Here is a 22,741-nt window from a genome sequence, read left to right on the forward strand (position 1 = left end):
TATTTGGATACTGAATACATTTTGAGGATGGATTTTCTGGCACTTCCTAATGAGCTTAATATAGGGTATTAGAAAGAGGAAGTGAGAACACCCAAAATTTGTGACTCTGTAATCTGCAAGATAAGAGTTGCATCAATGGAGAAGGGAAAACTGACAGAGAAGACTGAGAAAACTTTAGAGGCATTCAGTGGAGATGTGCTGTTGAGACATTGGGCTTTATATAAATATGCATCTTTTCCTAGGCAGTGTGAGTCTTTTTTTTTTTTTTTTTTTAGTGTGCAAGTAAACATTTAAAACTTTTATTTATGGTACAAATGACAAATACTTTGTATTAAAAATCTGGAATTCAAGTTTTTCTTGTACTCCATACTACCTCCCTGCCCCAGAACCTTACAAAAATATTTCTGTTTACAGGGAGGAAGAGGAGGTGCCCACTCCAAGGGCAAAGTCCAGGTCTGGGGAAAGGCACATGTGGTCAGTATCAGGGGTGGTAGGCATCTGCTCAGCCCCACACTGGGCCTGGCCTCTTCAGAAAGAAGAATGCATGGGATCTGACACAGGGGCTGTGTCAGATTGCACCTTTGGGGGTGCAATCCTTTCATTGGTGGGGAATAGGAAGGCGTGGCAAGGCCAGCTCCTTCTAGTCATGAGTGGGGAGATGGGTTAATAGGCAGAGACTCCTTTTAGGATCTAAACCTTTGAAGAGCTGAATTCTAGGCTGTCACATTTTGGTTGCTTGAAAGTGAACACTTCAGGGGAGATGAGGAGGGGAAATGGGCAAGTCTGGAGAACTAGCTTTGTCTCTCCCTGCCCCCAAGGAAGGTACAAGGTGGGAGGGGGCTGCCTTCATGAATGACCCTGCTGTCCCACCCCTTTTCACAGGCAGACCTAGGCTTCAGGGCCAGAGTGGGGGAAGAGAACTTAAGGCCTTAGGTAGGGTTATCACCTCATCTGGTGGCAGGGCCCACAGCAGCTCTGCTAGGGGTCCTCATCCCAAAGACACAGTTGCCTCTGGGGCTCATAGAAGTCAAAGCTGTAGTTCTTCTGGCGGCTTCGGATGCCACACTTGTAGGGCGTGATCCACTCACCGGCTGTAGCAGTACTTGAGCGTGCAGGGGTGCCAGGCCAGGTTCAGGCCATGGCGGCAGGTGCAGGGCTTCCCAGGGTCCCCCACAAGCCTGCAGTGAGGCAGTTCCATCTGCTCATATGCCCTGGGTAGAGCCTGGATTGTCCACACCTTGTTCCAGCCAGAACCGGACATCCTCCTGGTGGGTGTAAATGGCATCTGGGGCCTCAGCGCATGCGTTGTGAAGATGGGGACTCAGCCGGCCACCCTGGCTGAAGTTCACAGCGATGTCCATGTACAGCTGTTCCAGGCCCCGCATCTCCTCAGCCTGCCTCACTGCCCGCAGGTTTTTCTGCCGCACCTTGGCCATGGCCTCACTGGGGATGATCTCATTGTGGTGCAGTCCCGGCTTGCACGGCTCCAGGCTGATGCTGTCGGTGTCGCTGTCGGTAGTGTGAGTCTTGAACAAGGTGTGGTAGAGGTATCCTTACTCCCACTTTCTTTTCTTTTTCTTTTTTTTTTCTTTTTTCTTTTCTTTTTTTTTTTTTTTTAGAGAGAGAGAGAGAGAGAGAGAGAGAGAGAGAGAATTTTTTAACATTTATTTTTTAGTTTTCAGTGGACACAACATCTTTTTTTTTAAATTTTTATGTGGTGCTGAGGTTGGAACCCAGTGCCCCTTGCATGCCAGGTGAGCTCGCTACCGCTTGAGCCACATCCCCAGCCCCTTACTCTCACTTTCTCTATGTGTCTTATTGTGGAATAACAGCAAACATTTCACAACCCACTGCTAGTGCACATAGTATACTTTTAAGTAGCATTGCTATAGACAGAGTAGCATTCCAGCATCTGCCCTGGTGTCAGGTTAACAGCATGAAGGAATCAGTACATGTTGATTTAGTTTTCAGTAACATGGTTCCAAGGCTTCCTCTTCCACCAAAGTCAACCCCTCCCCCCAAAAAAAGACACAAAATGAAAAAAGCATCAATGAAGAGATGTATAAGTAAGATAGTAATTCTTTTTCTGAATATATACATGTAGGAAGGAGTTTATGGAGAAAAGTACTCCTATCCTGAAAGCATCTGCCAAATCTGGAATCTTAGCTTTTTCTTAGACTCACAAGTCATACTGCTGTGTCTGTTGGTTTACTGTCAGTGTAACCAAATACCTGAGATAATTCACTATTAAAAGGAAAGGTTTATTATGGCTCACAGTTTTATAGGGTGAAGTCCATGATTAGTCCTGCCACTTCACACCTGTAGTGGGGCAACACATCATGTTGGGAGCACTGGACAGACCAAAACCACTCTCTTTCTCACCAGGAGAAAAAGAAGGTGGAGTGTGTCTGGCAATGTCCTTCAAGGACACAGCCCACAATATCTTAAAGTCCTCCCACTAGACCCCACTTCTCAAGGATTTCATCATCTCCCTGTAGCACCACCCAGAGATCAACCCTCTGGCACATGGGCTTTGGTAACACTCACCATTCAGTCACAACAAGTACACAGGTAATGATCCTCAGAGATAGCCTGAATATAGTCACTCTGGATTTCCATTAAATCTAGGAAACAAAAGATTTATGTCCTCTAAGCAAGAAATGAAAATCTGTTTTCCCTCACTCAAGAGTTCTTAGAAAATTTACCTCAAACCAGAAAAAAAATTTTAAAAAGGAAGAAACATTACTATTTTGCAAAATTTGTAACCACCACCTTGGACCCCTACAGGTTTGTTGCCCTAATTGGTTTTACCAATTGGGTTAAATAACTTTAAGCCATGGTTTTGTTTTATAAAGGCCCTGGGTTGAAAATTGACTCAAATTTTCAAGGAGGGAACAACAATTTCTATAGGAATCCACATTTAACCAACGTGTCAAACAATATACACAATTCAGTACAAAAGGAAACAAGAAGATGAAGGAGAAACCAGAAGAAAGAACAGATAGTAGAAAGTGGCTTATAAGATATTCATATGTGACTATGAAATAGAAAATTACATATTTAACCAGTTTAATGTATAAAGAAAAATCTGATAACCTTCAAAATGCCTGAAGATGTAGGAAACTAACAATGACCTAGCCATTTTTCAAATTTAGTTATTAAAAAGTAAAATTAGAGGCTGGGGTTGTGGCTCAGTGGTAGACCACTTACCTCACATGTGCAAGGCCTTGGGTTCCATCCTCAGCACCACATAAAAACAAATAGATAAAGTAAATGTATTGTGTCCAATTACAACTAAAAATATATTTTTTAAAAAAGTAAAATTACAGAAATCATTTTATAAGGTCAGTTTGTTGATGTTGCTTTGATACTAGAGTAAGGAACACTAGACATTCATAAAAACATGAAAAGATAGAAAAGCATTCAGACAAGTATTACAGAGATTGCAGTCTCTGAGGGAAAGAGAGTGAAAGAGGCGAGGCTGCCAATTGTTCATCTTCCTTCCAGGATTCAGTTCCCAACACAGGAAGAAGGAGCCCTACACAACCCAGAAGCTTCAGGAAGTTGAGGGAACAGAGATCTGTATTTGGAGAGGCCAAACAGCAGAATATGCAAGATGAAGGCACATTGCTGAAACTAACAGCATTGGTGGTCTACAGGGCACCTGTCGTGTCCTCAGGTCGTTAGTACACACACATAAGGACACCATCCAAGGACAGGGATAAGAGGAAATAATGGTACCTAGCGATATACAGGGCCAGAAAAAAAAAATGTCTGTTCCCACTGTCCATGCTAGAAAGCCTAACTGTTTGCCAGACTTCAGACAGAGTATTTAGAAGGACTTTCATCCTATGAGTGAATAATGTGTGGCATCAAATAAAAAATTGCCAAGTATTCAATGAAAACAAGGAAAAACAACACAGCAGAAGCAAAATAACACAGACTAACTTAATATTGAGACAGTTATTATAAACGAATTCCTCATATTCAGAAGTTTACTTAAGAGACATAAAAGACAAAAAAACATCAGGATTAGTTGCACAACCTTGTAATGTCAGCTACTCAGGAGGCAGAAGGAGGAGAATTACAAGTTCAAGGCAAACTTGTTTGGAGATGAGGGTCTTTGGAAGATAATTGAGGCTAATATGGACATAACAGAGGAGAGGAGAGGAGAGGAGAGGAGAGGAGAGGAGAGGAGAGGAGAGGAGAGGAGAGGAGAGGGAAGAAAAAAGGTGCATCCCCAAACTAATAATACTGTTGTCCCACAGCATAATAAAGAGATCCTCCTTCTTATCTCCTTCTCTCTCTCTCCATTAACACATACAAGAATGACCAGATTGTTACCAGGCAGCACATGTCCTGCCTTGGGAGGAAGAGGTTAGGCTATAATTCTCATTGTTGCAGAAATATTCACTGTCATGTTGCTATTGGGCAGAAATATTCACTGTCATGTTGCTATTGGGCAGCTGTAATACTGCCTGGGAAGAAAGAAGCCAGATCATAATGCTCTCTGCTCCAGAAAATTTTGAAATCAAATTGAAAGGAAAATGGGTTTTATTCAAAGCTAGCTTTGAAAAAATATAGGAGAATCTTAATTGTTTCATAAGTCCCATCTCCAAAATTCCTGAAAATTAGCCTAATTTTAAAAGAAGAGGCATGGAAGTGACACAGGCAGGAAATGTCCCTATGCAGATTTAGTGATCCTGCAGTTAGATAGGCCTGAGTGGGCGTCTCTGTACCCAACTTCTTTAGAGCCTTGTAAGGGTGGGAGATCTGACCTTCGGCTTCCTTCTCTAAGCAGAAAAAGTGTATTCCCAATTCATTGAGGGGGGACATCCACAAAACTTATTGATTCAGAATTGGAAAGTGCTTTAGTCTGCTTTGAGTCACTGTGACCAAAAAACCTAATAAGAATAAAATAAGGGAGGGGCTCCAGGTTCATAGGTCCTATTCCATAGATAACTGACTCCATGTTTTGGGCCTATGGTGAGACAGACACCAGGGCAGAAGAATGTGGAGGTGAAAAGCAGCCAAGAACATGACAATCAGGAAGCGCTGGGAGAGGGGAACTCTCCACTCACTAGGGGCAAAATATACACCCTCAAGGCACATGCCCCAATGACCTACCTCCTCCGCCCATACCCTACTTGACTACACTTATCACCCAGTTTAATCCACTAATTATGTTATAATTATCATAACCTAAGCACATCACCCCCTGAAGTCTTGCATGAGCTTTTGGAGGACACCTCATATCTAGGAAGTTCCATGTCAGAAAAGCTCTGGGACAAGGAAAGGTGTATTAGGACAAAAAAAAAAAAAAAAAATCCACAGGTGTCACTTCCTTAGGAGTTATTATGGCCCAAAGAAATTTTATAGGTTTTTTCTATTTCTGAGTCCCTGGAGCCTTCTCATATCAAAAAAGAGCCAGGATTTCCTGGGAACAGCCTCTATTCCCCACCACTATATTAGGTTTGTCAGGTGCACAGGTCTCTCTTTAGTTCACAGGATGGATTTCTGTGAAATGTGTGTAGAGAACTGCACTTACATCAGTTAATTCAAGGAGCCTCATCTCTACCCCGACCTGATTCAGATGATGAAACTCTGGAGTTTACACTGATTAGGTGATGAAATGAGACTTTGCAGGCCTTGGATAGAAAGCAGTTTGTTGTGCATGTGGAAGGAATATGAATAAGTTGTGGTCAGAAGGATGACTATGGTGGTTTTCATTTGAACACAGGCTGTTTGATACTCAAAAAGGGAACCTAGCTCACTTCCCCATGAGTGTGGCTAGGTAAATTCACTTCTAATAAAGAGACAGAGCAGAATCTATAGTGTGTGGCTACAGAGGAAAAGACACTGGGGTTTCCTGCTTTCTCTCCTCTCTCTTGCATCATTCATTCCCGGCTAAGTCATCTTCTACTGGACAGTTACCCAAGGGGAGTTTCTCATGGACAGGAACTGAGGGCTTTGACCAAGAAATTCAGCAATGAGTTTGAATGAGGGAGAGCTTTCCATATCAGTCAGCCTTCCAATTCTGGCCTTGAACATTACCTACAGGAAAGGGGCAGGATAATGAACCCTGGTAAATTTTAAGCTACTCTGTTTTTGGGATGATTGTTACAATCCAGCAAGTAATAAATGCATAGGGAACAAAGGCATGAAATCGAGATTTTTTTTTCTCTTTAGAAACAAAGGAGTCCAGAAGAAATTGGAATGATTTATACAAATAATTGGTAGAAAAGACTACCATATGATTTTTATCGACTGAAACTGACCTGCAAAAGTGACCTCTTGAATGATTTCAATTGTTTTTAGAACTCCATTTTAATTTTCTTGCTAGCTTTATTTTTCTCACTATTTTCATAGTTCCATATTCCCTTAGTATTACAGTATTCATCTTAACTTCTTATGCTACCTCCAGTTAACAATGTCTTAGTTCACACAAATATAAAAACCTTGCAACTGTTCAGACCTCCAAACTGTACCCATTGTTATGCTATAGATATTATATTTAATATATCTGTTCTGGGTACAGAGTGTCCAAGAAAAAGCTACATTTGTATTTATTAAGTAAGTGCAAAAGGTCAGAGAAAGAGAGAGAGAGAGAGAGAGAGAGAGAGAGAGAGAGAGAGAGAGCAATTCAGAGACAGAGTGCACAAAGATAATCCTTTGCATTGAGCGAGACATTTGCAATTTCTGATACTCTTATCTTTTCTAGGAGTCTGAGATTTCCACTGGCATTGTTTGCTTTCAAACTAAAGAACAATTTACCATTCAATAGAGTATAGACGTACTGGTGATGAAAATCTTTACCTTTCATTCGAACTTTTGTTTATTTTCTCCTCTCTCCTGAAGGACACTTTTGCTAGATATATCCTTATAGATTGATGGTGTTTTTTGCTCAGAGCCTTAAAGGTTTTTTCTCACTTTCTTTTTGTTCTATGGTCATCAGGCAGAAAAGGAGGTTCCAGAGAACAAGAAACAGAAAAAGTAACTGGGTAGGCCTCAAACTTTTGATGTTAACAGCTATAACAAACCTTAAAGTCACCTCTCCAATTAAAAGGCTGATTGGTTGAGTGGTAGAGATGTGCTGTTGGCAAGATATGCACTTATAGTATAAATACTGAAGTGAAAGTCAATTTATGGAAAAAAATATGCCATGCTAACAGTAAGCCTAAGCAGGCTGGAATGGTCACAATACTATCAGAAAACTACATATCAAAATAATATGCATTATTACAGAATAAGAAACATACTTCAGGAGGACAAAAGTGTTAACAGAAAGACAAAGCACTCAGAAATATACATGCTTCCAAAAATACTTCTTTAAAACACATGAGGAAAAACTGACAGAATTATACAAAAATATACAACTCCAGAAATATGAGCAGAGACTTTCATACTCATCTTGGCAATTTAGATAACAACTAGAAAATAAAAGCAAATAGATAGTTGGAAAAACACTACAATCGACTTAGACTTCACTAACATCAGTAAAATACAAACAAATATCACAACAGCATACATATTATTTCAAGGGTAAATGGTATATCTGCCAGGTTAGACCATTTTTTGAACCATAAAACAATTCTCATATATTTGTTGAATGGTTATATAGCCTCTTCTGAGAGTGTCTGTTCAGGTCCTTGGCCCATTTGTTGATTGGATTATTTGCTTTTTGGTACTTAGCTTTTTGAGTTCTTTATATACCCTACAGATTAGAGCTTTATCTGATGTGTGAGGAGTAAAGATTTGCTCCCAGAATGTAGGCTCTCTGTTCATCTCAAAAAAAATTTTTTTTTTTTTTGCTAAGAAGAAGATTTTTAGTGTGAATCCATCCCATTTATTGATTTTTGGTTTTAATTCTTGTGCTATAGGAGTCTTATTAAGGAAGTTGGGGCCTAATCCCACATGATGAAGATTAGGGCCTACTTTTTCTTCTATTTGATGCAGAGCCTCTGCTCTAATTCCTAGGACCTTGATCCACTTTAAGTTGAGTTTTGTACATGGTGAGAGATAAGGGTATAATTCCATTTTGTTGCATATAGATTTCCAGTTTTCACAGCACCACAAATATATGAAAAAAATGTTCATCATCTCTAGCAATTAGAGAACTGCAAATCAAAACTACTCTAAGATATCATCTCACTCCTGTCAGAATGGCAACTATTATGAAGACTAACAATTAAGTGTTGGAGAGGATGTGGGGAAAAATGTACACTCATACATTGCTGGTGGGACTGCAAATTGGTGCAGCCTATATGGAAAGTAGTATGGAGATTTCGTGGAAAGCTGGGAATGGAATCACCATTTGACCCATCTATCCCTCTCCTCTGTTTATACCCCAAAGACTTAAAAACAGCATACTACAGGGACACAGCCACATCAATGTTTATAGCAGCACAATTCACAATAGCTGAACTGTGGAACCAAGCTACATGCCCTTCAGTAGATGAATGGATAAAAAATGTGGCACATATACACAATGGAATTTTACAGCAATGAAAGACAATAAAATCATGGTATTTGCAGGTAAATGGATGGCGTTGGAGAAGATAATTCTAAGTGAACTTAGCCAATCCCAAAAAAACAAATGCTGAGTGTTTTCTTTGATATAAGGAGGCTGACTCATAGTGGTGTAGGGAGGGGGAGCATGGGAGGAATAGATGAATTCTAGATAGGGCAGAGGGGTGGGAGGGAAAGGGAGGGGGCAGGGGGTTAGAAAGCATGGTGGCATGTGATAGACATTATCATCCAAGAACATGTATGTAGACACAAATTGGTGTCAACATACTTTATGTACAACCAGAGATATGAAAAATTGTGCTGCATATGTGTAATAAGAATTGTAATGTATTCTGCTGTTGAGTATTTTTAAAAGAAATCAATAAAAAACAATTTTCAACAAATCTGAAGATACTTTTTTATGATACAGAATATATTTTGTAACCATAATAGAATTTAATTAGAAGCAAATTTTAATAAGATAATCAGTAAACTATAAATATTTGGAAATTAAACAAAATAGTTTTAAATAATCATTGTATCCAATAAGAAATTTGAAAACATTTTAAACTGAATGATAAGAAAGTTAAGTATTTTAAAATGTGGAATATCTCATGTTGATAACTTCAACCTTAAAACAATACATACCCAAGTCGAGTAGAAGGAAGGAAATAAAGACAAACGAAAAATAGACCAACAATTTTGAAATTGATGGACCCAAAATGTGGATTTTATTTTGTACAAAAAAAAATTTTCTATGAGCCTCTACCTAGATGGATTTAGAGGAAAAAATGAAAATTGCCAATGTTGGGAATGAGACAAATGGCACTGATATGGGTACTGCAGATGTTAGAATGATGATCTGTGAATATTAGTAATAAATTCATGATAATATATGAGATGACCTAGATGAAATCAAGAACTTATTAAGAGAAAAATAAAGAAAAATATGATGGGTCATATACCAACTGTAGACATTTTTATTCTGTGAGGGGAAACCTTTCCATAGAAAATACTTCAGAACCAGAAGATTTCATTGTGCATGATGTTGAACATATAATTTGAAGTATTTTATATATATATATATATATATATATATACACTTGTAGAAATAAAAACATGGAAACCCAACTTCATGTTTTTCTGCTTCCAAAACTTGGCAAAAATCACAAGAAATAGAACAATAGGGAAAACCCCTCATGAGCTAGCATCAAAAATTAAAAAAAAAAGATATTAGAAAATTAAATGCAAAAATGCAAAAAACATCATACATCTATCTGTTCATGCTGGTTTTATTGTATCATGAGAGATTGAAGTTGGTCTTTTATTTTAGAATAATACAAAAATCCATATCGCCACATTAAGAGAATGAAGATGAAAACCCATAGGTTCATGCAAGAAAAGCATTTGTTTAAATTAGCATCATTTTATGGTAAAATGATGGAAAGTTTTCAACAAGTTTAAGGAGAATAATAAAATTCTACTGCTAGCATCTGTCTCAGTTATGAAAGGCTCGACACTTTCTTTTTGGGATCAGCAACAAAGTAAAGATATAGGATCTTACCATTTGATTAGTTTGGGACACTTTCTTCCCTAATTTTTTTTGTTTATTTGTTTGTTTTTGTTTTTGTTTTTTTCCTTCATGTTGTTCATGTATCTTCCTCCCTTGCAGTGTGGATCTGAGGTATTGAAACTTTTACCTATAATCTTGTAGTATTCCTACAGGTAACCAATACCTTGCCTTTAAAGGGGAGATCAATATTTACAGCACTCAATGCAAACAATATGCAGTCTTAAACCAAAAAGCTTCTATTTCGAAAATTAGAATTTTGTTGCAATAAACAGAAATGATGTGTTCAATTAATATCTACAATATAAATAGTAGGTTTGCATAACGGTCTACCATTTCAATGGTGGACAAAGAGGGATGGTGCAGGATATGGTGTTTATGAGGTAGGAGGTGAGAATATAGAGGTATTAGATTATAGGAAGAATGAAAGAGGAATTAAGAGAAGTAAACTAGCAGGGATACATGTCTCTGGTGTAACCAGGTCTGCAGGCACTTGGTGATAGTCTTCCAGCTCCTGGCTGTTGTTCCTAAATGGAAGTAGCCACATCCCTAGTTGATGTTGGTGGCAACATCAAACCTGTTGTTACATTGATGTTAGGCTTCCACACCCTAGCCAGTGTAGAAGATGGAAGCTGCCTCAACTAAAGATGGTGGTGGCAACAGTGGCAGTAACCCAAGATGGTAGCAGAGGTGTCCCAAGATGGAAGTGACTGCTTTCAGAGATGGGGCTGAGAGGGCTATACAGTGCTGTTAGGCAGCCTATTTGGAGGTAGCATTATGACATGCAGGGCTGTGGTAGGCAGCTTCTTCCTGGCCTACCCATCGTCCTTAGGTGGAGGCTAACACAAGCTATGGAAATGACTGCTGTGTCTCAAGATACGAGTGGGCCAGGGGAGCCATGAGTTGGTAGATGGGGAAGACACAGCACAGTTGTTTTCCTCTGCTGCATGTGTGTGATTATCTTCTCCCTACTCCATGTAGTGAGTTCAGGTCATGGTCTGTTCCTTCTTCTCCATGCAACAGGCTGGGGTCATGGTGTACTCCTCCTGTTACCAAGGCATATTATTATAAAAATGCCTAACATATAGAATAAGGATAGAATTTTAAAGATAGCCAGAAGAAGGGGGGACTGGTCACATTTACAGGGAAAATAATCTGGATCTCAGCTGATTTCTCAACCCTCACACTCAAAGCTAGGAGATCTTGGAATAATATATTCCAAGCTCTGAAAGAAAATGGGTGCTTATCAAGAATATAATGCACAGCAAAATGAGCTTCTATAGTTGATGATGCAATAAAAAACTTCCATGATAAAATGTTAAAAGAATTCATAACCAAAGTCTGCACTAGAAAACTCAATAAAACATTTCATGGAGAAAAAATTAAAAATAAAATTGAAAACCAACAAAGGGATGAACTAAACTAGAAGAATAGTCAACCAAAGAATAAACTAATTCAAATTAAAAGAAAGAAATAACTCAAAATGACATGGAATAAAAATCATCTCTCATTAATAACATTGAATTAAATGGCTTAAACTCATTAATGAAAACACATAGACTGGCAGATTGGATTTAAAAACAAGACCCCAAATACACTCATCTCATAGGCAAAGACATTCACAGACTGAAGGTAATAGGATGGGGAAAAATATATCATTCACTTGGATCTCATAAACAAGCAGGAGCTTCTATCATCACATCAGATAAAGTGGACTTAAGTCAATCAGAGGAACAAAGAAGGTCATTTCATACTGCTTAAGGGAAATATACATCAACAAGATATAACAATCTTAAATATTTATGCCCCAAACAATGGCAGCTACATACATCAAACAAACATTTCACAATAACTAGAATCAAAAAGAACACAAGGCAATAATATTGAGTGCATTTACATACCTCTCTCACTACTCCATAGATCCTCCATACAAAAATTAAATGAAGAAACTATAGAACTAAATAATATAATAAAAATTTTAGATATAACAGACATATATAGAATATTTCATCTATCAGTAACCGAATATACTTTCTTCTCAGCAGCACATGGATCCATTCCTAAAATAGACCCTATCATAGGCCACAAAGCAATTCTTAGTAAATAAAAAAATAAAGATTATATCTTGCATTCTATCACATCATAATGGAACAAAATTAGAAATCAAGGATGAATTAAAAAATAGAAGCTACTCTAACACCCAGAGACTAAATAATATGATATTGAATGACCAATGAATAGGTGAAGATATCAGGGATAAAATAAGAAAATACTTAGAAGTAAATGAGACTCAATACAACATATCAAAAGCTTTGGGACACTATCAGGCAGTTCTAAGAGGAAAGTATACTGCATTTAGCTCATTTATTAAAGAATAGAAAACCACCAAATAAATAACCTAACATTATATTCCAAACCTCTAGAAAGAGAAGAACAGATCAACACCAATAGCAGCAGAAGATCCAAAATAATTTAAATCAAAGCAAAAATATGAAATGGAAACAAAAAAATGTTCAAAAAATGAACAAAACAAACAATTATTTCTTTTAAAAAATTGTAAAAATGATAAACTCTTAGATAATCTAAACAAGAGAAAGAGAAGGAAAATTTAAATTACAAAAATGTGTGATGAAAAGAGAAATATTACAACAGACACTACTGAAAAACAGACCATAATCAGAAATTATTTTGAAAATATATATCCAATAAAAGCAGACAATCTTGAAGACATCAACAAATTTCTAGAGTCATACCCCAAATTAAATCAGGAGAACATAGAAAATATAAACAGATCAATTTAAGCAATGAAATTGAAGATTCCATCAAAAGCCTACCAACAAAGAAAAGCTCCAGATCAGATGGATTCTCAGTCAAATTCTATGAGACCTTCCAAGAAAAACTTACAGCAATACTCCTCAAATTATTCCATGAAATATAAAAGGCAGGAACCCTTCCAAATTCATTCTAGGAGGCTAGTGTCAACCTGACACCCAAAACAGAAAAAGATATTTCAAGGAAAGAAAACTTCAGACCAATATTCCAGATGAACATAGACACAAAATTTTTTTTTTAAATAAAATACAGGCAAATCACATAGAAAAATATATTAACAAGATAGTGCACCACAATCAAGTAGGATTCATTCCATGGATGCAGGGATGGTTTGACATATAGAAATCAATATATGTAAATCACCAATTCAATACAATTAAGTTCAAGAATCACATGATTATTCAACAGATACAGAAAAGGCATTTGACAAAATACAATATCCATCCATGCTGAAAACATGGGAAAAACTAGGGATAGTAGTAACATACCTGGACATTTCAAAAGCTATATATGCTAAGCCCAAGGCCAACATCATTCTAAATGGGCAAAACCTGAAAGCATTTCCTCTAAAAACTGGAACAAGACAAAGATGTGCTCTTTCACTACTTCTATTCAACATCATCCTTGAAACTCTAGCTATAGCAGATAGACACTAAAGTGATACAAAGAGGAAGAGTACAAACTATGCCTGTTTGCTGATGACATTATTCCATTCTTGGAAGACCCAAAAAGCTCCACCAGAAATTTACCTGAGCTCAACACAAATCCAGCAAAGAAACATGATATAAAATTAACCCCAATAAGTCAATTGTGCTCCTATTCAACAATGATGAATGAGCTTAAAGTATCTGATTCCCAATAGCCTCAAAAAACAAACAAATGAAAAACCAAAATCAAAAACAAACAAACAAAAAACAACTTGGGAATCAATCTAACAAAAAGGGTAAAAAGACCTCTACAATTAAAACTACTGAACACGAAAGAAAGAAATTGAAGAACACTTTAGAAGATGAAAATATCTCCCAAGTTCTTGGACAGGCAGAATTCATATTGTCAACATGGCCATACTATCAAAAGTATTAAGCAGATTTAATGCAATTCCTATTGAAATTCCAATGATGTTCTTAGAAATAAAAAAAGCAGACATGAAATTTATTTGGAAAAACAAGAGGCCCAAAAGAATCAAAACAATATTTTTCAAGGAAAGAGAAGCTGGAAGCATTCAAAGACCTGTCCTTAAATCATACTACAGAACCGTAGTAACAAAAACGGCCTGGCATTGGCACAAAAACAGACAGGAAGACCAATGGTACAAAATAGAAGACACTGAGACAAACCTACATAAATACAGTTATCTTATACTAGACAAAGTTGTCAAAGATGTACATTAGAGAAAAGATAGCCTCTTCAACAAATGGTGCAGGGAAAACTGGAAATCCATATATAGTAGAATGAAATTTAACCCCTATTGCCCTTCTGGCACAAAAATCAACACACCAGAGATCCTGCACCTAACTAGAGAAAAAGTAGGCCTGACTCTCTATAATGTCAGCTTAGGAACCAACTTCCTCAATAAGACACCTAAAATGCAAGTAGTAAAATCAAGACTCAATAAATGGGATGGTATCAAACTAAAAAGCTTCTTTAGAGCAAAACAAACAATCTAGAATGTGACAGAGATCCTACAGAATGGGAGAAAATCTTTACCACATGCACCTCAAATAGAGCACTAATTTCCAGGATATAGAAAGAACTCAAAACACTTAACATAAAAAAACCACAAATAACCCAATCAATAAATGGTCAAAAGAACTGAACAGGCACTTCACAGAAAATGGTCAACAAATATATGAAAAAAATGTGCAACATCACTAGGAATTAGAGAAATACAAACTAAATCTACACTGAGATTGCGTTCCACTCCAGTCAGAATGGCAAGTTTCAAGCATATATGTAACAATAAGTGTTGTTGAGGATATGGGGAAGAAGGTACACTCACACATTGCTGGTGGGACTGCAAATTGGTTCAATCACTCTGGAAGGCAATCTGGAGATTTCTCAGAAAATTTAGAATGGAACAACCACTTGACCCAGTTATCCAACTCCTCTGCATGTACACGAAGGACTAAAAATCAGCATACTACATTAATTTAGTCACATTAATTTTTATAGCAGCTGAATTAACAATAGCCAAGCTTTGAAGCTGTGTAATCAACCTAGGTGCCCTTCAACAGATGAATGGATAAAGAAAATGTGAGATATATATATATATATATACACACACACACACACACACACACACACACACAAACACATACATACACAATGGAATATCACTGAGCCATATCGAAGAATGAAATTTTGGCATTTCCTGGTAAATGGATGGAACTGGACACTATAATGCTAAGTGAAATAATCCAAAATCAAAGGCCAAATATTCTCTCTGATATATGGATGTTAATACACAATAAGGACAGAGAGGGGGAAATAGAAGTTCATTGGATTAGATGAAGGGAATGGAGGGAAGGCAGGGGCAATAGAAAAGACAGTAGAATGAATCAGACATGATTTTCATGTATAACCATAAGAATGAACTCCTAAAAGAATAAATTATACTCCATGTATGTAAAATATGTTAAAATATACTCTACTGTCATGTATATCTAAAAAGAAAAAAATTTTAAAAAGTCAATCTGGCCTCTTGAAATTCATCCGTATCTTTGTAAGAACAAGGCATTTATGTTGGGACTTGGAATACTGGATTCACATGAAAACGGATATTTAACCGCAATTCCTCATTTTGCTTCTGTATTAATAACATTCCTGTGAGATGGCTTGAACTCAGTAGGGAAAACAAAAACCTGATATTCAGCTTCCATTTTTTAAAATTCTATTATCTGTGATTTGAAGCATTATGATAAGTTACCTTCACATACTCTCACCCATGGCAAGCAATTGACCTGTCTGGGACAGACCTGTGCTTCTCATGGGCTTAATGTTTGGCTTCATTTTCATTCTGCTTTTTTTTAATGAGGAAAAGCAGCATAAGGTGATGAGTCTTAGTCCTTTTTCTGGGATCTTCAGTCTTTGTCCTTCTCTTGGAGTAATGGAAATTGTGTTGGAGAAGGAGTCAGGAGTCTGAGCTTTAAGGTCACACACAAAATTAGCCACTTATTTCCCTCCTGACATTTGTTCTCTTCCTTCCTTACTTCCTGCAGCAGTACTGGGATTGACCCCGGGGCCACACTTAAACTAACATATTGCTCTATCACTGAGCTTCATCCTCAGCCCATTTTAAAAATTGTTTTGTTTTAGACATGATCTTGTTAAGTTGCCAAGGCTGGACTCAAACTTGTGCTCCACCTTCCTCAGGCCTCCTAAGAAAAGGAATTACAGATTAATTTTTGAAAACAAAAATTAATTGGTGAAGAGCAGGACTCTAGGAGCAAGCAGGCCAGGTAGTTTTGACTGCAATTTTCTCCTTGGGTTGCAAGCAAGACTCTGGCTAGAACAGCAAGAATGTGCAACTTGGCCAGGGTGAGGATCTGAGCTCAAACCCATGCACTTGGCAGTTAGCCAGAGACCTCAGTGGCCCAATATGTGGGTCTCTCCACAGTAAGAATTTGCTGGACTAAGGACACAGTACCTGACAAGCCAGAGCAGGGCCCTCTCCTGCATGGGAATCTGTCTGAGAGCAGGTAAGAGAAGGGTTTCTACTCCACTTGAATTGGGGAAGTTGAGGACCAAATTTGTTCTTGGCAATTTTGTTCTCTGAGGACAAGGAAAAGGTTAGAAATCTTTGGTTCATGGCAAAAAAAAAAAAAGTGTGACCCACAACATCAACTTCCTGTGGGACATGGTATAAGTGAATGAATGAATAATATGAATGAATGAATGATTACAGAATGGCCCACTCTCCCATGACAAAATCTGTATGTGTATTTGAACAAACTGCCCAGACAATTTGCTTACATACTAAAGTTTCAGAAGCACTGCTCTAGGACCATCTTTCTCTAAATGTGATCCAAAATGCCTGGAGCTCTCCTTATAAAGAAAATCCACCATCTCTGCCACAGAGGGTTCCTGGAGTGGAGGCAGGAATCTGCATTTTCAGCAAGTGCCCTCCGTTCTTGTGCACACTCAGGTTTGAGAACCCTGCTACAGATGGTGGGAAATCTGGGCAGGGAGGGCTGCAGGATGGAAATGGAATGTTGATGTTGAAGGACCGGAACACCATGCTCCAGCTCTTGCTGGGAGTCAGGGGGGCAGATCCATGGATGGTGACAATGACAGACCCCTAGCCATGGCTGGAAACACAAGAATGCCATAACAGGAGGTTGCCACCTCTGTCCTCTCAGTGATGGCCAGTGAGTGACAGACTCTGATACCTAGAAACCCATTTCTGGGAAGGTTCTCACAAGAAATCATAGGAAAGTTGTGAACATCTCAGGTACACAGGGTCAGCTAGGGCCTGATTTCATACAGTTTAAATAATGGGACTGTTTGCCATTGGAAAGAATCCTAAAAAGAAAAATGGTGGCCTCTTTTTCTGCATTAGCAAATGTTAACTGCTGTGTCCTAAAAATCAAGGTCACTGTACCATCAGGAAATTTTTATCCAGGTTCAGTGTTGTGAGAGCCCAAAACTTTTCCCTGGTGACTTTCACAGTTTAGATCTAATCTTGGTGGTTGGAGATCCTCCCTTTCTTCTCTGTACTCCTGAGTGAAGTCCAAGGTGTATCATCCCCAGTGCAAGAATAGACCTGTCTGGGACAGACCTGTTGTTTCTTGTGTCCTTTATGTTTGGCTTCATTTGAATCCTTCATTTTCTGTGAGTAAATGCACCAGAAGGAGATGAGTCTCAGCCCTTTTCCTGGCATCTTCAGTTTGTCCTTCCCATGGTATAATGGAAATCATGTTACAGGAGAAATCAGGACCCTGAAGTTTACAGTCACACACAACTTTAGCCACTGACTAGCCTTCCTGACTTTTACCCTGTTCCTTCCTTGCTATCTTTAGCAGTACTGGAATTGACCCCTGGGCCACACGTAATCTAACCTAGGGCTCTTCTACTGAGCTTCATCCTCAGCTAATTTTAAAAATTGTTTTATTTTACACATTATCTAGTTAAGTTGCCAAGGCTGTACTTGAACTTGTGATCCTCCTTCCTCAGCCTCCTGAGAAGGGGGATTGCAGGTAAGTGCCATTGCACCAGGCTTTGGCTTTTGATACTTAATTTACCTTCACTATTAAATGTAGGATGAAGCTTACAGTTGTTACCACCTTCATGTCTTAACATTCTCTGACATTCATAGCTTTCTGTAGCTTCGCCTTCCTGATTGTGTGTTATTTTCTCAGGACTGAATAGAGAAAATAGCTGTCAGGACAAGTCAGGCATGTGCCCTCTATTGGTTACCCCGGTGACAAATGTGCTGATGTCTTCTTCAGAGCAGGCCTCAGGAGGCCAGAGCAGCACCTTCCACATTCCTGATAATAGTAGTCCTTCCTTCTTGGTTCTTAGCCATCTCCTGATGTGCCAGGGTTGCTTTTCCCCGGTGATCCTTGCTATGTACTTATTTTCTCATTTTTTTATCTTGTTTGCACACATTCTTTTTATTTATTTATTTGAAATAGAAAGACATTTTTACATTATTTTTATTTATATATGATAGTGGAATGCATTATAATTCTTATTACTTATATAGAGCATAATTTTTCATATCTCTGGTTGTATACACAGTATATTCACACCAATTCATGTCTTCATACATGTACTTTGCATAATAATTATCATCACATTCCACCATCATTTCTAACCCCATGCCCCTTCCCTTCCCCTCTAACCCCTCTGCCCTATCTATAGTTCATCTATTCCTCTCATGCTCACTCTATTCATATCCCACTATGAATCAGCCTCGTAATATCATAGAAAACATTCAGTATTTGGTTATTTGGCATTGGCTAACTTTGCTTAGCATTATCTTCTCTAACTCCATCCATTTACCTGAAAATTGGCACACATTCTTAACTGGAACCTCAATGATAGATTTGTTCATGGATAGTGATTTTTTTTTTCTGTAGGGAGATGAAGGCTGGTATGGCTGCCATCTTACTGATGTCATTTATATTTCATTCTTAAATGCTGTTGAATATAGAATTGTTTTCTTATTTGAAGTTTGTTCATTACAAGTATCTCCAAAACAAAGAGTCTTATGTCCTGAAACATAGGTGAACTCCTCAGTTTTAATAATTGATTTTCTTAAATGTTTTGTATGGTAAATCTTATCATCTGCACCTAGAGAGAATTGTCCTTTACAATATGTATGAGTTTTACTTGTGTACAATGTTTCTTCTGTGCTTGTTAAGATGATTGTGTGGCTTTTGGTTTTCATTGTAATAATATGATGTATTACATTAGTTAAATTGTGGATGTTAAAAGAAACTACCATTCCTGGGATAAATTTCACTTGGTTGTAGTGTACAATTATTTTCTGTTGCTAATTTTGGTTAACTAGTATTTGTTGAGGATTCTTGAATCTGTATTCATAAGACTTTGTTCTGAAATCCTTTTGTAATACCATGTATTTGATTGTAGTTTCAGAGTATTACTGGCCTCATAGTATTTGTTGGGTAGTATTTCCTCCTCCTCTACTTTTTGGAAGAATTTGTGAAGAATTGGAATTAATTCTTTAATTCTCAGATTTAAGAAAGCATTCATTTACTGATTTAACAAACAAGTATGCAGGTTTATTATATGCCTAGCATTGTTCTAACAAGTTCATGAATGTTCTGTACAACAAGCACTGTCATCCCCATGTTACAGAAGGTGAAACAGAGACACAGATGGTTCAAAAACTTTCCCAAATTCTCACAATCCTTAAATGATAGAGTCAAAATTCAAACCCAAGCAAACTCTAGAATTCCCATAATGAGCCAGTAGCCTGAGCTGCCATCAATAATTCTTCTTTACCTATTTGCTGTAAGTCACCAATAAAGTTATTTGGAGAAGGACTTTTATTTGTGGGCAGTTTTGTAAAATATATTAGTACTAATTGAATTTTTCACTTGTTCTAGGTATATTCATAATGACTATTTCTTCTTGAGTCAACATTTTTAGTTTGTTGTCTACCTACCATTTGTCCACTTTATAGATATTAAACAAATTTGCCTATGACTGTTCACATTGTACTATAAATTGTTTCTATTATTGTAAAGTTACTACTATTACCTCTTTCTTTATTGATTCTAATTATTTTATTCTTATTTTATTTAGTGTGTCTAGCTAACAATTTGTCAATTTGTTCATCTTTCATCTTTCCAAAGCACCATATTTGGTTTCACTGATTGCTTTGCTATTTTCTACTTTATTATTTTCTAACATTTTTTACTTTTATGTCTACTATCTATTTACTATTTCCCTCTCTCTGGTTGTTTGGGTTTTAGTTTACTCTTCTTTTCCCTGCACCTTATGGTGGAAGGTTGGGTTATTCATTTGAAATCCTTCTTCCTTTTTAATGCAGGCATTTACAGCTACCTATTTACTGTTACAAATTTCCCTATAAGTGCCCCTTGATTATTAGCTTCTAGATTTGGTGAGTTGTTCTTTAATTTTCATTAATTTAAGAGTGTTTTCTAACATTGTTTTAATTTTGTCAAGCCATTTATTATTCTGGAGTGTTTTAAAATTTTCCACACATTTGTGACCTTTACTGGTTTCTTTTAGTATTTGGTTGTTTACTAATTTCATTCAATCCTGTACAGAGAACCTGTTTATATTATTGCTATGCTTTCAAGTGGAGTAATGTTTATCTTACAGACTAGCATATGGTGCATCCTGGAGAATCTTCAACATGCACTTGAAAAAAAATGTATTCAGCTGTTGTTGAGAAGAGTGTTTATAGATGTCCACTAGTTTTATGTGGTGTACAGTGTTGGTCTAATCTTTTTTTTAATCTTTCATTAGTATTTTATCCATCACCAGATGTGGAATATTGAGGAGGTCCCCAACTAGTATTTCTGCATTTGGCATTTCTATTTTCATTTCTACCAGGTTTGTTTTCTTGTGTTTGTTTTCTTCTATATATTGCTTACCAACAGAGATACTAAGAAATGCATAATTTGGTCATTTCAGTGTTGTGTGACATCATAGAGTGACTTACACAAGCTAAGAGAGCCAAGATGCTGCTAGGTGATATAATTTCATAGGAACATCATTGGCCAAAACACTATTATATGGTATGTGACTATATTTTTGGTGCTTGGTGATTAGGTGTACATATATATCGCATTCTACCATCATTGTTTCTACTGAGTCAGATCACTACCTCCTAGCACAGAAAAGTAACACTTTAATTATTTGCTATGATTTGGGTAAGTGTCCCCCACAGACATAGGTGTTAAAGGCTTGGTCACTAGCTCATGGAATTATGGAGAGAAGTTGAAGCCTCTAAGTGGAGGGGCCTTTAAGTGCAGAGAAAGTCACCTCATTTGGGGCATGAATTTGAAGAGAATGTTGGGAATATGCTTTTTGTTGCCTGTCTGTCTTTGCTCTCTGGCTAATCTGAGGTGAGCAGTTTGGTCCACCAAGTCTTCCCCAGAGTGATGCTCACTGGGCCACTGGCCCAGGGCAGCAGGTCCAACAACCCATACACTGTAATCTCTGAAACTTTGAGTAAAATAAGCCTTTCCACCATATAAGTTGATTGTCTTAGATGTTTAATCACAATGATGGAAAACTGAATTATTATATATACTTATTATCTACTCATTACAAAATGTCCCTGTTTGTCACTGTTATCATTTAAAAAGTTGATTTTATTTGATATTTGTCTAAGTACTTCAGATTTCTTATGCTTCATTTTAATGTGCCAATGGTTCAATATTAGATTTTAGTGTAGCTGTGACTGCGAAGTGCGTCTCCTCCAGCAGAATATGGTCCTATTCTTTTACCTAAGGCAGCACTCCCTGCCTTGTGATTGGCTTGGTTACTCGACTTCCATTTAATGTTCATATTTATACAGTGAAATTTCTCTGTCATTTTCCTGGGTGTTCGCAGTATGTCTCATATCTTTTTGTTCCTCAATTCTGCATGAGTCATATGAATATTTTGCAGTATATTAATTCCCTGAATAGTTTTTTCCCTAGAGTTTCTAATGGTATCTTGAAGGACTTACCATATACATCTGGCTTTACTAGAAACCACTTTGGAATCTACCAACTCAATTTCAGTGACATGTAGAAATGTTAACTCTGTCGTTCTATTTCCTCTTCTTCCTCTTTGTGTGCTTATTATTAAACATGTCCCATCTGAATGTTGTCTATCTTACATGTGATTTAAAAATTATCTTTATATAATTAAGGAAAGGTTTTATTTATATGTCTTTAAATATACTGATTTTCCTACCTTACGTAGTCTACCATTCATCCTATCTCATATCCAGTGTGTTGTACATCTCAGACATTTTTATTCTTGCAAGTTTCCTTTTGATTTTTTTTTATGAATCTCTCATGTCTCTTTTGTGAACTATTGAATGTATGTCATACATTTATAATAAGTGTTTAAAAATCATTGTCTGCTCATTTTTAACCTCCATGTCAGTTCTGGGCTAGTTAAGATCAATGGTTTCTCTGCCTTATGTATTTAGTTTTCTTGTTCTCACTTTATTTTTGGTGACTTTATATTTAAAACAAAACCTTCTGACTTACCCAAGTTAGGTTAGTTATTTTTGCACACCATAAATATTGTTTAGCATTTATTCCTGGGACAAATTAAGTCATTCAGGACTGATTGGTTGTTTTTGTTCTGCCTTTTAACATTTCTTAGGTAAACCCG

At 37.2% G+C, this 22,741-nt stretch overlaps 1 protein-coding gene and 1 pseudogene across 6 annotated transcripts in view; one reads left to right on the forward strand and one right to left on the reverse strand.

Moving 5' to 3' along the window:
* Positions 1-22,741, forward strand: part of LOC308648830 (patr class I histocompatibility antigen, A-126 alpha chain-like) — a 365,404-nt gene that overhangs the window by 208,250 nt on the left and 134,413 nt on the right. The gene's annotated exons all lie outside the window — the stretch shown is intronic.
* LOC308650381 (out at first protein homolog) lies at positions 979-5,572 on the reverse strand (annotated as a pseudogene). Its single transcript has 2 exons — positions 5,549-5,572; positions 979-1,526 (listed from the first exon to the last, which is right to left on the reverse strand). The product of its transcript is annotated as an out at first protein homolog (transcript).

The sequence above is a fragment of the Spermophilus citellus genome, assembly GCF_964194105.1.
Source record: "Spermophilus citellus genome assembly, chromosome: 5".
Classification (NCBI taxonomy): domain Eukaryota; kingdom Metazoa; phylum Chordata; class Mammalia; order Rodentia; family Sciuridae; genus Spermophilus; species Spermophilus citellus.